Here is a 14,749-nt window from a genome sequence, read left to right as displayed (position 1 = left end):
GCTAGACAATGAGGTAAGGTGGGATTAAGTGTCTGTGATTTTGTGTTTTGCTGGTAGAATACTTTGTGATGAATGTGTCCAATAAAACAAAATATCCTCAACCATTCCCTATACTACAGTGCATCATTTCCCTCACCATCTGCTTCTGACAGACACAATGGGGGTCATTCTGACCCCGGCGGTAATTACCGCCATGGCGGAGGTTGGCGGTAGCACCGCCAACATGCCGGCGGTGCTCCGCCGGGCATTCTGACCGCGGCGGTACAGCCGCGGCCGAAGCGGAAAGCCGCCGGTGTACCGCCGACTTTCCGCTGCCCGTCAGAATCCTCCATGGCGGCGGAGCGCGCTCCGCCGCCATGGGGATTCTGACACCCCCTACCGCCATCCTGTTCCTGGCGGTTCTCCCGCCAGGAACAGGATGGCGGTAGGGGGTGCCGCGGGGCCCCTGGGGGCCCCTGCCGTGCCCATGCCACTGGCATGGGCACGGCATGGGCCCCCGTAAGAGGGCCCCACAACGTATTTCAGTGTCTGCTTAGCAGACACTGAAATACGCGACGGGTGCAACTGCACCCGTCGCACCTTCCCACTCCGCCGGCTCAATTCTGAGCCGGCATCCTAGTGGGAAGGTTGATTTGCCCGGGGCTGGCGGGCGGTCTTTTGGTGGCCGCCCGCCAGCCCCGGGCAAATCTCAGAATCACCGCCGCGGTCTTTTGACCGCGGTGCGGTGTTCTGACGGCGGTACCTTGGCGGACGGCCTTCGCCGTCCGCCAAGATCAGAATGACCGCCAATATCTTTTATTTGCATTTCACATGAAGTGAGTGATGTGTTATTCATCTGCCTTTTTGGAGTCAGGGTAGAATTGAAAGACATCTGGAAAAGCGCAGGGTCATTGGAATCAAAGATACTTTTTTGTCCATTGCAGCTGCCCCAGCTGCAGACTGAAGAGTGTAGCAAATTTGTACATGATGTTTTAGCAAGCACGCCTCCAGCCATTTATAACAACAAGAATAAAATACTTGCACTCCATAGTGGACGATGTCTTAGGAAATCATTACAATCATTACTCTGCTGTTAAATCTTAGGCTTCCTCCTCTCCTGTCAGTGCTTTAATGCAAGGCACGTGTGGGTAAAACATATCCCTTTGACTTTCTTAAGCACATCAAAAATTCCAAAGTCCCTAAAGGAACAGAAATGTACTTATACTGTGCCACTATATAATAAAAAAAAAAAGTGTTTGCACAGAGCATTCTTTACAACTTGTCTTTTTTCTTTTTTTTTCTTTCTTGATATAGCTACTCCTGCTGGTCTATCACTACCACTGACCAGTCAGGGTATAGCAGACCAGCTCTAGTGGCAGAGGTTGGAGGCAACTAGAGCCCAGTATGAACACCTGGTGGATGAGAAGGGTGAGGCACATGCCCCTGCTCTGGGACCCAGTTCCACCAGCCAACCACCTGTGCCACCAGTCTCAAGGTCACACCAGTACCAGCGCAGCCAGCAACTTGGAGCTGCCCATCCCCATAACACCATTGCCAACCCCTTTCAGACTGATTACACCTTTGCTGAGTGCTGCGCACTTCGGCAGTAGGATGGAGCACCTCGAAGGCCCAGATGCAACACCTTTGGACCCTCATCGAGAATGCCCTCTTCTAGCCCTTTTTATTTTTTTATTTTGGTGGGAGGGAGTATTGTTGTGGCTGGAGATGGTGGAAAGTTGGGCAGAGCATTTGTTGTTTTCAGACATTTGGACATTATGGGCCTGATTCTGACCCCAGCGGTTCCTTACCGCCGGGGCCAGGGTCGGCGGGAGCACCGCCAACAGGCTGGCGGTGCCCTGCAGGGCATTCTGACCGCGGCGGTTTTTCCGCGGTCAGAAGTGGAAAACCGGCGGTCTCCCGCCGGTTTTCCGCTGCCCATCAGAATCCTCCATGGCGGCGCAGCTGCTGCACCGCCATGGGGATTCTGACAACCCATGCCGCCATCCTGTACCTGGCGGTTCTCCCGCCAGGAACAGGATGGCGGTATGGGTTGTCGTGGGGCCCCTGGGGGCCCCTGCAGTGCCCATGCCAATGGCATGGCATGGGCACTGCAGGGGCCCCCGTAAGAGGGCCCCACAAAGAATTTCACTGTCTGCATGGCAGACAGTGAAATTCGCGACGGGTGCAACTGCACCCGTCGCACCTTCCCACTCCGCCGGCTCAATTCTGAGCCGGCGTCCTCGTGGGAAGGGAGTTTTACACTGGGCTGGCGGGCGGCCTTTTGGCGGTCGCCCACCAGCCCAGTGTAAAACTAAGAATAGCCGCAGCAGTCTTCCGACCGCGGTGCGGTATTCTGGAGGGAGGAAGTCTGGCGGGCGGCCTCTGCCGCCCGCCAGACTTAGAATGAGGCCCTATATTTGTTTTGGACATTGGTCGGAAACAGATGTCGAAGAGGGATGGGCCTGTTGTGGTCGGAAAGGGAGGAATTATTTTTTGAAAACAAACATTCTAATCTAATATATGTTAGAAGAATTTATTTTGTGTTTTACTTTAACTTTGCACTGATACCTTTTCACACAGCCTGTCTTTTGAATCTACTTCACAAAGTGTATGCCAGTTAGGAGGGTATGCTGCCATTCCCTCTATAGCCTACAGAAACCTAGATAAATATTCACTTATAGTAGAAGTTAATTACATACTAACTAAACTAATTCACTTCACCCAATAGTTCTTTTACCTCAATAGATAAAGATATGGCTGGTGACTGCTACCTTTGTCAATCTTCCAATACCTTACTGGATGGTTTCCCAAAGTGTCTTTATAATGGTAGTGTGCTAACAGGGAAGGCATCACAAAACGTGGGACCCACTCCCACCTAGGAGATATCCAACTATAGGATTAATCAAAAGGATTATCCATCACAGACAACTAAATTGAAAGAAAAACACAAAGTTAATGGGTTATATATATATATACATTTATATTATAGCTTTAGAAAGGCTACGGACAGACTTCTACCACTATGACACATCAAAGTCTACAACATATTATAACAAAACTAGTAATAGTAGATAATCCTGAGCAATGGTGAGCATGGAATGTAAAGAAAACCAAAGTTATGAAATCCTTAAGTCAGGAAAAGTGTACTCAAAGACCGTACTATGGAGTCAACAAGGTTAAGGGTTTATTTACACTTAACAAAGGCCTGAATGATGGTGTTGACATTGAGAAATGACGTTCTTATGCGTGGTTGGGTAAGTGGGCTGGTGTGGGCTATTGCACAGGTAATAGAAGATCCTGCAGTGAGTTTCTGTCACATTTAAACACATCTGCCCAAGTGTGTGAATCTTTTGGTGTAAATTAAGACACACCTTAAAAAAATCATACAGCCTGGAGGAAGGTGGTTTGTGGTTTGATGAATGGATGGGAAAGGGGATTTGGGTAAATGTGTGACAAAGTCAAATACAACAGAAGAGCAATATTCATCAAGGCAATGAGCAGCATATCATCAGCAATCTGTTGTGAAAGAAAATAAAGGAATGAGTATGACACATTGAGCTATATGCCTTGCAAACAGTCCCTTTGCCCCAGAGACCCAAGCGATTAGAAATACAAATGTTCTGTCATCTAGGTTTAAAAAAAATCTAATTTTGGTGGTGTGAAATGATCACACCCAGTTCTAAAAAATATGATTGTTAAAAGACAATACTATATAGCTAAATTGAGGGGTGCATCTGCGTTTTTCCTCATGAGTGTCAGTCACCCTTGGGTGCCTGTCTGAACCAATCCGGAAGGTAAGCAGGAGTGTTGAGCTCAGCTTCTGCCCTTTGTCCATGCAGGAGAGGAGAAGGCCTCCATAATGTAAAACCAAAACTTTATTGTAGACTCAAGGAGAAGGAAAAAAAAAGGTAATCGTCATGAGGAGTGTACCACGGAGACTCAGAGGCAGAGCAAAAACAAAAATTGTTTCACATTTGCCAACAGTGCAACACCTACACTCCCACATCAGAACACCTCTCTCCATTGCCTATAGCTGAGTGGTAGGCCTCAGAGTCCTCATCATCATGGTTTCCCTTTAAAGTCAATAACTTCCTTCTTCTACTTTTTGAGGTAGTGCTGCTTGAGTCCTTTCAAACTCCTCCTTACTCCCAGGAACTCCATCCCAGTCCTAACCTGAGCGAGATAGATCTGTAGTGCACTGCTGTTGAAGAACAAGTAGAGTATTGCAGTTGTACAGATTTGTGTTTGTAAACTAAATTGACTGGTCTGGTCTTTGAAGAACCAGAAAAAGGAGTGGACCCTGCATGTACATTTTCGCTAAGTAAGTTTGTAAAGGCTAATCAACTTCAAGAAAAATTATCACCCATCAGGCCCCAAACATTGTAATTCATTGAAATCAGGTTTGCTATTAGTTGATCACCCTCTCTCACTGTATGCCATAGCATAAATCATCAATCATCACTTACAATCAGTCAGTCATTGGTGCAATAGTAGTACTAATCTCTTCCACTCCAAGCATGATAGGAGGTACACAATTGTATCTTTGATGCAAGCAACACATTTGAATTTGATATTGACAGTCTTCTAAATCAATGATTTTCTGGTTTAGCCCTGCTAAGTGATGCAAAAAAAGGACAGGCATGCAAGGAAGCAAGCATTGTCTCCAATTTCAAGAAGGAATTGTGAAGGCTTCTTCATTGCACACTGGTCCAACTCCAATCCAGCCTTACAAGTGACTAAAAATTAAGAGGCAGCCTAAATCAGACACAAACATGTTTCACTAGCTTCTTTTTGTTAAAGAGAGACGTTCAATGATAAATACTTAAAAGGTTCTATGGTTGCACTGGTATACTCAGTCAGGGAAGTAGAGTTCATCCTCCAACTCAGATGGTCCACGCAGAACTTGGTCAGCAAACCCTCTTGATTCTGAACAATCACCCTCCTCCTCCTCCTTTACTGTTTCAGGAATAGTGTAATCATATGGTATGACATTTTGGTTCATTTTGATCATGGGAAATCTCTCCACATTCTGAGGAAAGAGGCTGGTCCTTCTCAGTTTGACAACTGTGTCAAATGCACTGAACACATAATCAGCAGACACACTGGCTACAGGACAAGCCAGATACTTTATTGCCAGTCTGCTGAGCCATGGCCATTGGCACATCTTCCCGTGCCAGTACACCAATGGATTTTGATCCACATAGACCTCTTTTGAGTCATCCAGATACTCTTGCAAACATTCGCTGAATGGCCATTGGTGCTTCCACTTGCTTGACCTCTTTTACCTTCACCTCTGCACTGGACTTAAGATTTGCCACATGAAACCAAGGTAATGCAGAGGTTGGGTCTGATTTTTCTGTTACTGTTGTCGGTGTTCTTATTTTTAGTGTTTGCTGCTTTAGGAAAAGAATGCTCCATCTATAAGTTGAAGGCGGAAAACCAGACTGCGGAGTGGGACTCTAATTTCCAGCCATTCTTCTTCCAGGTCTCCAGCTTCATCAGCAATCCATCTCTTGTTTTTTTAAATATCCCCTTCAGAAAAAGGAATAAAAGTGGGCAGAATGTTTTTGCAGTGTGGATCAAGTAGTGTGACAGAGGTGTACTCTTTGGACAATATGATGTCATTTTGCAACCTTGCATTACAAGCCAAGTGAAGGATTAAGCCCTCAACAAAGAGATGCGCCCTGGATTTTCGATCACACCTGCGACTGTGAACCTTTTAGACACCTTAAGTGCTTCTGTACTAGATGCAACAATTGGATAGCTTGGCCCATTGTTCTGTCTTCCTTGCTAACTTCCCACATGAAAACACCAAAAGAGAATAGCATCTGTGTCATGCATTTGACTAGGCCCCATTCTCCACATCCATGGTCATAGCTTTCCCAATTGCATCCCCTCCTCTTTGAATGACATAGTCATTGATCTATCTTTACTGCTCAAACAGATGTTGAAACATGTAATACGTCGAGTTTCAACATGTTGGCACCTCCTGTTTCAGGGCTTTAACTGGTACTCTATTAGCTGAATAACCTGCAACTCATTCCGGGCTTTAAATGAATGGCTGAAATGAGTGAAGATTTTTCTGCAGGAGGTCAGTATGTTGCAGACTATGGTGGTCATTATGAACATGACAGTAAACACCAGACCGCCATCAGTTCCGGGGAGGGAACCACCATCACGCAAAGCTTGGCAAAAATGACCCATATAAAGGGAAACATTCACCGGAGGCACACAGAACACGCTGATGCCAACATGGAGTGAGACTTGGAAATAATCCCAGTGCTTCTCCTTGCCATATTTCTCCAGGACTGTGACTGACGGCGAAGATGACAACGGTAAGTACTGCAGCCTAGTACACATGGGAGGAAAGGGCACAGTTACACACCTACCCACCCCACCCACACTGCAACGCACTCCCAACCCCTCCCACCATCCCAAGCCATGCATACCATAACAAGATGTACTTACCAGACACAAGCCAACAAATACCTGCACCAATGCACACACCTGTGCACACCACACCCCCACTGTGAAACGCTGCACAATGGGTCAATATTGTGCCAACAGGACTGCTGGGCACTAACATTTACTTCAACTGGATTAAAATCAAATGTACATACAAGGCCATAGGCCAGTCCATAGGTACAAGTCCCAGAAGGGCAAATATAGGCTACAATTGACTCCTACGATGGCAAAGGAAACTCCACTGAGAAGGGGCATCTATGGGGCAGCCAGGCACCTCAGGGATGAGGGGCAGGGGGTGGCTGGGGTAGTGAGTCAGGTTTTGAAGGGGGGATCCCGGGCTTAGGTTTAGGAGGAGGAGGTGGAGATGGTTTGGGCTTGCCCTTGGAAGGAGGGGGAGTGGGCCTAGACTGGGGGTGGCAGAGGGACCAGGGGCGACACGGGGCTTCTTCCACCCTGGGCAAGGTGCACAGGAATGGTAAGGGTGGACTGTTGAGGACTTTGAAGAGGAAGGAGTGGACTGGGTGAGGGCATGGGAATGTTTAGGGACAAGACGGGGTGGACCAGTGGGTTCAAACAGGTCAACACAGGAGAGGAAAAGCTTCTTAGGTGCAGTTGGAGGGGATTTGGAGCCAGGTCTGGGAGTGGAGGCTGAGGGAGTGGTTTGTACGAGGTGTAGGTGTGCTGGACGTGGATGCAGGTGCCTGTTTAGTCTGCTTATGTATGGTGGATGTGTGTGGTGTGGATGAGTGTGAGCGTTTGAGTGTTTTTGGGGGGTGGACACAGTGGGAGAAGACATGCTGCCAGTGTATATGGATGTTGTGTGGGTGTCTGCAGGTCTGGCGAGTGTGCTGCAAGTGTCTGTGAATGTAGTCGTGGTGATTGCAGGTCTGGGGTGCATGTCAGCTTTTATGGTGACTGCAAGAATGGGTGCAACAGCAGTGAGTGCAGGTGCAGTGCATGTGAGTGGGCATTGTGAGGTAACAGACAGGGAGGTGGGGAGGATGACACATTGGGGGAGGTGGATGTTGTTTGCTTTGGTATGTGGGGTGTGTGCCTACATGTGGTGGGAAGTGTGGTGCTTGTGTTTCTCTATGTGCTTCCTGTGTGTTGATGTGTGTACCTGGCTGTCTGTATGTGTCCTTGTAGTGGGTGAAGGGGGTGGGGTAGTGGAAGGGGTAGAGGTGTTGGGAGGAGGGACAGAAAGACCAGGGGTACTGGCTGCCATCAAAGAGGAGACCAGAGCCTGAAAAGATCTCTGTAGGCCAGACATGGCACCATGAATGCCTTCCATGTATGAATTGTATTGCTGCATCTGGGATGCTAGCCCCTGGATGACATTCACGATGGTTGTCTGCCCTACAGACATGGTTCACAGGAGGTCAATAGCATCCTCTGTGAGGGCAGCAGGGCTGACTGGGGCAGGAAATTAGGTTCCTGGGGAGAAGAAGACACCCACCCTCCTGGATGAGAGTGCACGGGCAACTCTGTGGGGAGCTACTGGGAGGGTGGTGATAGTATTGGGGGTGGCAGAAGATGGCAAAGAATGGGTCGGCCCAGTAGGGTCCACCACCACCAGGGAGCTGCCATCAGAGGAGGAATCGAAGTCACTACCTCCAGCGGTAGTAGCCTCCCCCGTTGTACTCCCCTCGCCCTCCAACCCACTAGTCCCCTTGGCTTCGGTGGACTCTGCCACATGGGTCCAGTGAGCTGCAGCATCCCCATTCGCCGGTGCCTCAGCTCCCTTGCCAGATGATGCTAGAGTACACAAGGACACAAGAGCATGGGGGAACAAAACAAGAAAGAAGTATGTCAATTCCAGGAAATATGTACATGTTGGGACACATACACTCCCACCCAGCTCAGGCACTAACCCTCAGCAGACACAACACATGTTATGAATGTGCCCCTGACTAGTAGGCATGACCCCACAGTACACTACATTCCTATTCTGACCCACTACTCTGATACACTTTGTAAAGTGAACCAATGAGAGACAATGCCAAGCCAACACATCTGCAAGTCCATGAGGCTACATTGAATACAATGGCCGAAACAGGGAACCCCTCACAGGCCTACAGACCCAGCCAAAACTACCTAAGACACTATCCCATGGACATGGAGGGGGGGCAGGACTGCAGGGACAAACCTGTCTATGTGTCTGGCTTTATGATGCATGCACCCCTTAGCACCTAACTACACTCATCATAGTGGCATCACAACAGTGTTGGTTCTCACCCCTTGTGACTGCTGTTCTGCTTTCAAGCGCCCATCCAAATCCGGATAGGCCACCGCCAGAATGCGGGCCATTAGGGGGGTCAGGATCAGACGGGCACTCCTCCCTCATTGGGAGGCCTTACCCAACTGGGCCTCTTCGGTCTTCCTGGCCCAGTCTTCCCACCGCTTTCTGCAGTGGGTGCTCCACCGCTTGTAGACCCCCAGGGTCTGCACTTCCTTGGCGATAGCGTGCCATAGTCCCCTCTTCTAATGGGCGCTGACCTGCATGGGACACATAGAGTTAATAAGCAGACGTCAGTGTGGGTGCCCCATACACAAATGTCATGCCTGTTCAACCTGACATGGCCCATGGAGACATACCTCTGAACAATTTCCAAGCCAAAAACCGCCAGACACACTACGGGTGAGCATTTACACAGCCAACAAACTGCATATAGGTATCTGCCATATTCACACACATCTAAGGAGGACTCACCTGCTCCTCTGGTCGCCCATACAGCTTGGCATACAGGGGTAGGACCCCGTCCACCAGCTTCCCTAGCTCCTCCGTGGTGAAGGATGGGGTCTGTTCCCCTGTACCACGTGCCATCTCAGGGACCAGTTTCAGGACACAGCAGCACACACAGTGGAATTCTTCCCTTCTCGTAGTGCAAGAGTCAAGTGTCAAGGGCATGTCAAAAAGGTGGTAGATACCACACCGGTGTGCACCGTCACTGCCGGCAGGGATCATGATTGGCAGCTTCCCCATTTACAACCATGTTATCCAATGATCAGGTGCACGATGGTGAACACCGTCTACCGCCTTGAAGAGTAATGCCAGCGGAATGAAGTCACTTCCTCACTACACTATCTGTATGGCAGTAGGCTGCCATTTTGCATCCACCACGCCTCCATAGCCTGGCTGGGGGCTTCATCCATGGCTCCATTCCTTCTCCCCTTTGTCGAGTACTGACATGAGTACTGTTCCTCCACATGGAATCATGGTGGGAAGTGTGTCTACACTGTGATGCCATTATGACTGAGACACCTCACCACACATTACCCTGAGATGATTCCTACCTTCTTTGTGTCTGTGAGGTACATTTGTGTCACTTGTAAAACATGATTTCTGTCACCATGTGATGCAAGCGTATGTCCTAACTCAATGTGCCTTCCTTCCTCCCCCACAGGTACAGACCCATGTGGAGAGGGATAGCTCCATCCGTTTAGAGACCCCTGGTAGATTTGGCCACCATAGAGGATGTCACTTCATCATAAATTACTGTCTGAATTGAGCTACAATCCTGGAACTCTGTGCAGAAATGGAGCCTGTTCTGAAGCCAGCTAATAGAAATCCCCATGCCATACTTACAATTTGCAGGTACTATTTGTGCTCCATTTTTTGGGCACAGGCTCATTCCAAGTGACAGTGGGCATTGCTGCAGGGGTATCTCAGCAAATGTTCAGCCACATCTTGTCTAATTTCCTGAATGCATTCGTGTAGCACCTGTAAAGTTATGTACAGTTTCCCCAAAGGGCTGATCTCACTGCCACCAAATCTGGATTCAATGCTTTTGCAAATATCCCCTATGTGAAAGTTGCCATTGATGGTACCCACATAGCCCACATACCCCCAAGAGTAAATCAACAGGTGTTTTGGAATCGTAAAAACTATCACTCCATGAATGTCAAATTGGTGTGTACTGCTGATCAGTACATTTCACATGTCATTGCAAGGTTCCCAGGATCAGTCCATGATTCATTTGTCCTGAGAAACAGCAGTGTGCCACACATGACGGGACAACTACAGGGGAACAGAGCTTGGCTCATAGGTGGGTGTGTATGACATTGGATCAGTTAAATAGCTGACAGGCAGGTTGGATGCAAGTAGATAGAGTTTTTCAACCCTCTTTCACCCACTTTTGCAGGGGATTCTGGCTACCAAACCATGCAATGACTTCTGACATCTGTGAGAAATCCTAGGACAGATGCAGAGAGGCATTATAATGAGCTACTTGGTTGAACTAGGAGGGTGCTTGAGCGGACCATAGGACTCCTGAAGGCAAGATTTTGTTGCCTGCTTCTCTCTGGGGGATCCCTGTGCTATGTACCTGACAAGGTGTGTCGGATAGTGGTGGCCTGCTGCATCCTGCACAACTTGGCTGTGAGGAAAGCTATCCCACTTCTGGAAGAGGAGGATGTGGTCCAACCAGCCCTCCCACCTAAGAGGAGGGATGAAAGTGATGGTGAAGAAGAGGGGGAAGACATCAACTGCAGGACCCAGCTAATCCGGCTATACTTCCAGTGACATTCAGGTACGTTTCCAATGATGCTGATGGCTTCACTGCATTGTTTCAGAGTGACTCATGTAGTACGTTCTGTGGTGTCCCTTACCAGTGATGTAGTAACTTCATGACTGAAGGGGCAGATGTGAGTTAATGCAATGGAATGTACAATGTGACATACTTCAGAAACTACATTCTGTTAGACCCCCTCCTGCAATGCAAGTGCCTTCACGATGGTAACTGACTATTGCACACACAATCACATTTGATTGCTCATAATGAATAAGGAAAGATATTTAGGATGCACAAGTGTATTTATTTAAAGTCAAAACATCCATGAGTGATGGGACGGTGGAAAGGAGTGGGCACATGGTGAACAACATTCTCAGATACATTTGCACAGCTGTTGGTAGCACAGGGGCACATTCCATAGGGTCATTGGAAGATGGTGAAGTGGCAGTGGCATGTCAACAAGGTAGCTCAGTGGCAACCAAGGGATACAGTTCAGGCCAAAGTCACTTCTTGGCGGTGGGCTTGGTTTTGGCTGGTAATTCAGTGGGTTGTCTGGGTCTGATGCCACGTTTGTGAAGGTGAAGCTTGGATGCAGGGGAAAGGGTGCTGGTGTCGTGTAAGTCCTCTTACAGTGCGACTAGTCCAGGAGCTGCTGCAGATGTAGATGGCAGGGCAGTGTCCTGGCTAGTGGAAGGGGCCTGCAGGTAGGTGGAGGACTCAGGCTGGATGTTTGTCTGGTGCTGCAGCACCCCTGCAATGGTGGCCATGGTAGCATTGAGCTATTTCCATTGCTGTATGGTCTCCTGGTGGTGTGCTACCTGCAGCCTCTGATTCTCCTCCAAGGTAGCCAGGATCTGGCCCATCCTGTCCTGGATATGGTGGTTTGCTCCAAGTACCTCAGCAATGGCCTCCTGGGTAGCAGCATACCTCCTTGGGCCACCCCCTGGGCCACTGATACCCTTCCACTAACCCTAGCCCCCTGTGCCTTTGTCCCCTGCACAGGTCTGGCAGTCCCACTTGAAATGGGCCCTTTATCATCCTGTCAGGTGGTGGGTGGGGACTCGAGCCTCTGTACATGTGGGCAGCCAGTCCGTGGCATGGGGACACTGGTGTGGGTGCACTGGGCCAGAGCTTATGGTGGTGTCTGAGTGGTAGGGGTGTCAGTGGTGTCCTGGTTGAGGCTTCTGGAGGGTGACTGTTCAGGGGTGTGGAATGGGCCAGGAATTTCGGAATTTCCTCTGTCCATAGATCCATCTGCACTCTCCTGAGTGGGCCCTTCATCTTCAGGGGAGGCCTGGCACTCCTTAACGTCTCTGTCTGGGTGTCATGGGTGGTGGTACCTGTGTGTGAGACAATTAATATGTGGGTGTCCTGCACATTCTTGTCAATTGCAGCACTGGTCAGCAGTAATTTGTGGTTGAAATCCCATGTAGAGGCATGCAGGGTCCCTTTGTGTTCTTTTGGATGCATTTATTGATGGGGTGGTGCTTTGCGGGTGATGTGGTGCTCCTGAGATTTACATGCATATGTTGGTGATTTGTATGGGGGATTGTGAGCATGCAGGTGACATGGATGTGAGTGTGTGGGTGTTGTGGACTGGGTAGGGGATGGGGTCCTGGTGGTAGTGGGAGGGATAAGGTTATATCTGCATCACAGGTGTGGTGACTGTTAGTGTATTGTAGTTGACTTACCCAAGTCCAGTCCTCCAGTGAGTCCAGTGAGGCCCTACGGGTGCAGGATAGCCAAGACATTCTCCTACCAGTCAGTGTATTCGGGGGTAGGAGGGAGGGGTCCACCACCAGTCTTCTGTACAGCAATGTTGTGCCTGGATGCCATGGAAAGCACCTTCCCTCGCAGGTCATTCCATCTCTTCCTGATGTTGTCCCTTGTACGTGGATGGTTTCTTACTGCATTGACCTTGTTGACTATCCTCTGCGATGGCTTCACCTTCCTGACCAAGGGTATCTGCTGCACCTGTGTCCCAAATAGGTGTAGCTCGACCCTGAGTATTTTGTCCACAATGGTCCTTAACTCTCTGTTGGTGAAGCGGGGGTGCTTAGGGGCTGCTATGGTGTGTGTTGTGGGTGGTGTGTTGTAGGTGTGTTGGTGAGGGTGCTATTGTGTTTGGGTGTGTGGCTTGTGATGGTGGGTGTGCAATGTATGAGTTGTGGTTGTGTTTTTGTGTGTGTGACTTGTGTGATGGTTAGTTCAGTGTATGCGTGTTAAGGTGTCAATATCTGTTGTGCTATTGGTGTTGCAAAGGATTGTGGGGTGTGTATGTGTGTGTTTTACAGTGCTGTGAATGTGTGTGAGGTATGTGCCTTTTGAACTTGCCAATATGTGCATTTGTTATTGGAGGTTCCCATTGTTGGCCGTGGCAGTCCGTACTGCCAACGGTCTTTTGACATTCACTGTCCGCTCAGGTGATTTGTGCACCATTATTTGGTGGGCAGAGGATTTGTCTGCATGGCGGTGACGGGGTGTGGTGTACTGCGTTTCTGCCGTCGTCGGCCCTGGCGGTGGGTGGAGGTTGCAAGATTTTTGGAGGTTTATCTTTTTGGCATCATTATACAGCGGTGTGCTGTTCACCGCCACTGGTGGTCTTTTGTTCACCGTCAGCACTGCGGTCGGCATTGATTGCCGCCAAGTTCATAATGAGGGCCTAATGTTTTATTTTTTTAGAAACTCTTGCACAACCAGGTTGATGCAATTCACCAAACACCGGACCCTGAAATAGCCACTGTCCGCCATTGCCTTGACTATATTTCTTCCATTGTCCGTGGCAACAAATGCTATTTGGGGACTTCTGGGTTAAAGCCATTCAGACATCTTAGTATTAAATTTGTCCAAGATGTTTGCAGCTGTATTTGATTTCTTCATGGTGAACACGGCTGCTGTTTGCATGCCGCTTACTGCTCTTAATCAGGTCTAAAAGATGTAAGTAGTTTTTGCCTTACACCCACAGAAGACATCCAGTGTGCAGTGAGGCACAAGAAATCAGTCACCTAACAACTGGTTCACATGTCTGTCATCAAGTGGACAGTGCCAACAGCACTTTACTGCAAAACTTGTGCAACCTATTGCAGCACATTGTGATGTGGCCCTGGTACAGCAATTCTGTTTAAAAAATGCAGGGGAACTTAAGGGTGTGTAGGGGTCATGAGTGATATATTTTTACAAAGAACAGTGGCCCCTAACGAATGGCAACCATGAACATTACTCTGGGGACAAAAATAACAATAACCTAGTTGTGTCCAATCAGCTTATAAAACAATTAAGTCATCAATTTGCATAATACCCCACGGGGGAAACTAAAATAGGTTTCGAACAAACATACAGGGAAAAAGTAAGTGACACAAAATTTCAACAAGTCAAAGTCACAGATATATATCACATGACATTACTGCACCCATAATTAATTAAATACAATCATTAGAGTCAGTGTGAAAAGGTTTTGAGCCACCTACATTGACAGGATCATCATCAGGACAAAACAATGCTTGCCTGGGAACAAATGTGCTTAAATAATTATGTGAACCAAGGAGAATCCAGGCCCCAGGTCAAAGCTATCAGGAGTACTCCAATTAAGTATTTTCACCTGGGAATAGTACATCTAACCAATGGTACTTCCAGGTGACTCTCAGTAATAGTTCCAATGTGTTAATGTAAGGATGCTGGTCGAAAACTGTGTCTTAAAGTGGGGATATTAAAGGATAATCATGTTACAGTATATGTGATGCTCACGGTGAGCATCATGGACACTGCACCACGATCGACTCTGGAATTCTATGGCG

The sequence above is a fragment of the Pleurodeles waltl genome, chromosome 11, assembly GCF_031143425.1.
Source record: "Pleurodeles waltl isolate 20211129_DDA chromosome 11, aPleWal1.hap1.20221129, whole genome shotgun sequence".
Classification (NCBI taxonomy): domain Eukaryota; kingdom Metazoa; phylum Chordata; class Amphibia; order Caudata; family Salamandridae; genus Pleurodeles; species Pleurodeles waltl.
This window is presented reverse-complemented; position numbering follows the sequence as displayed.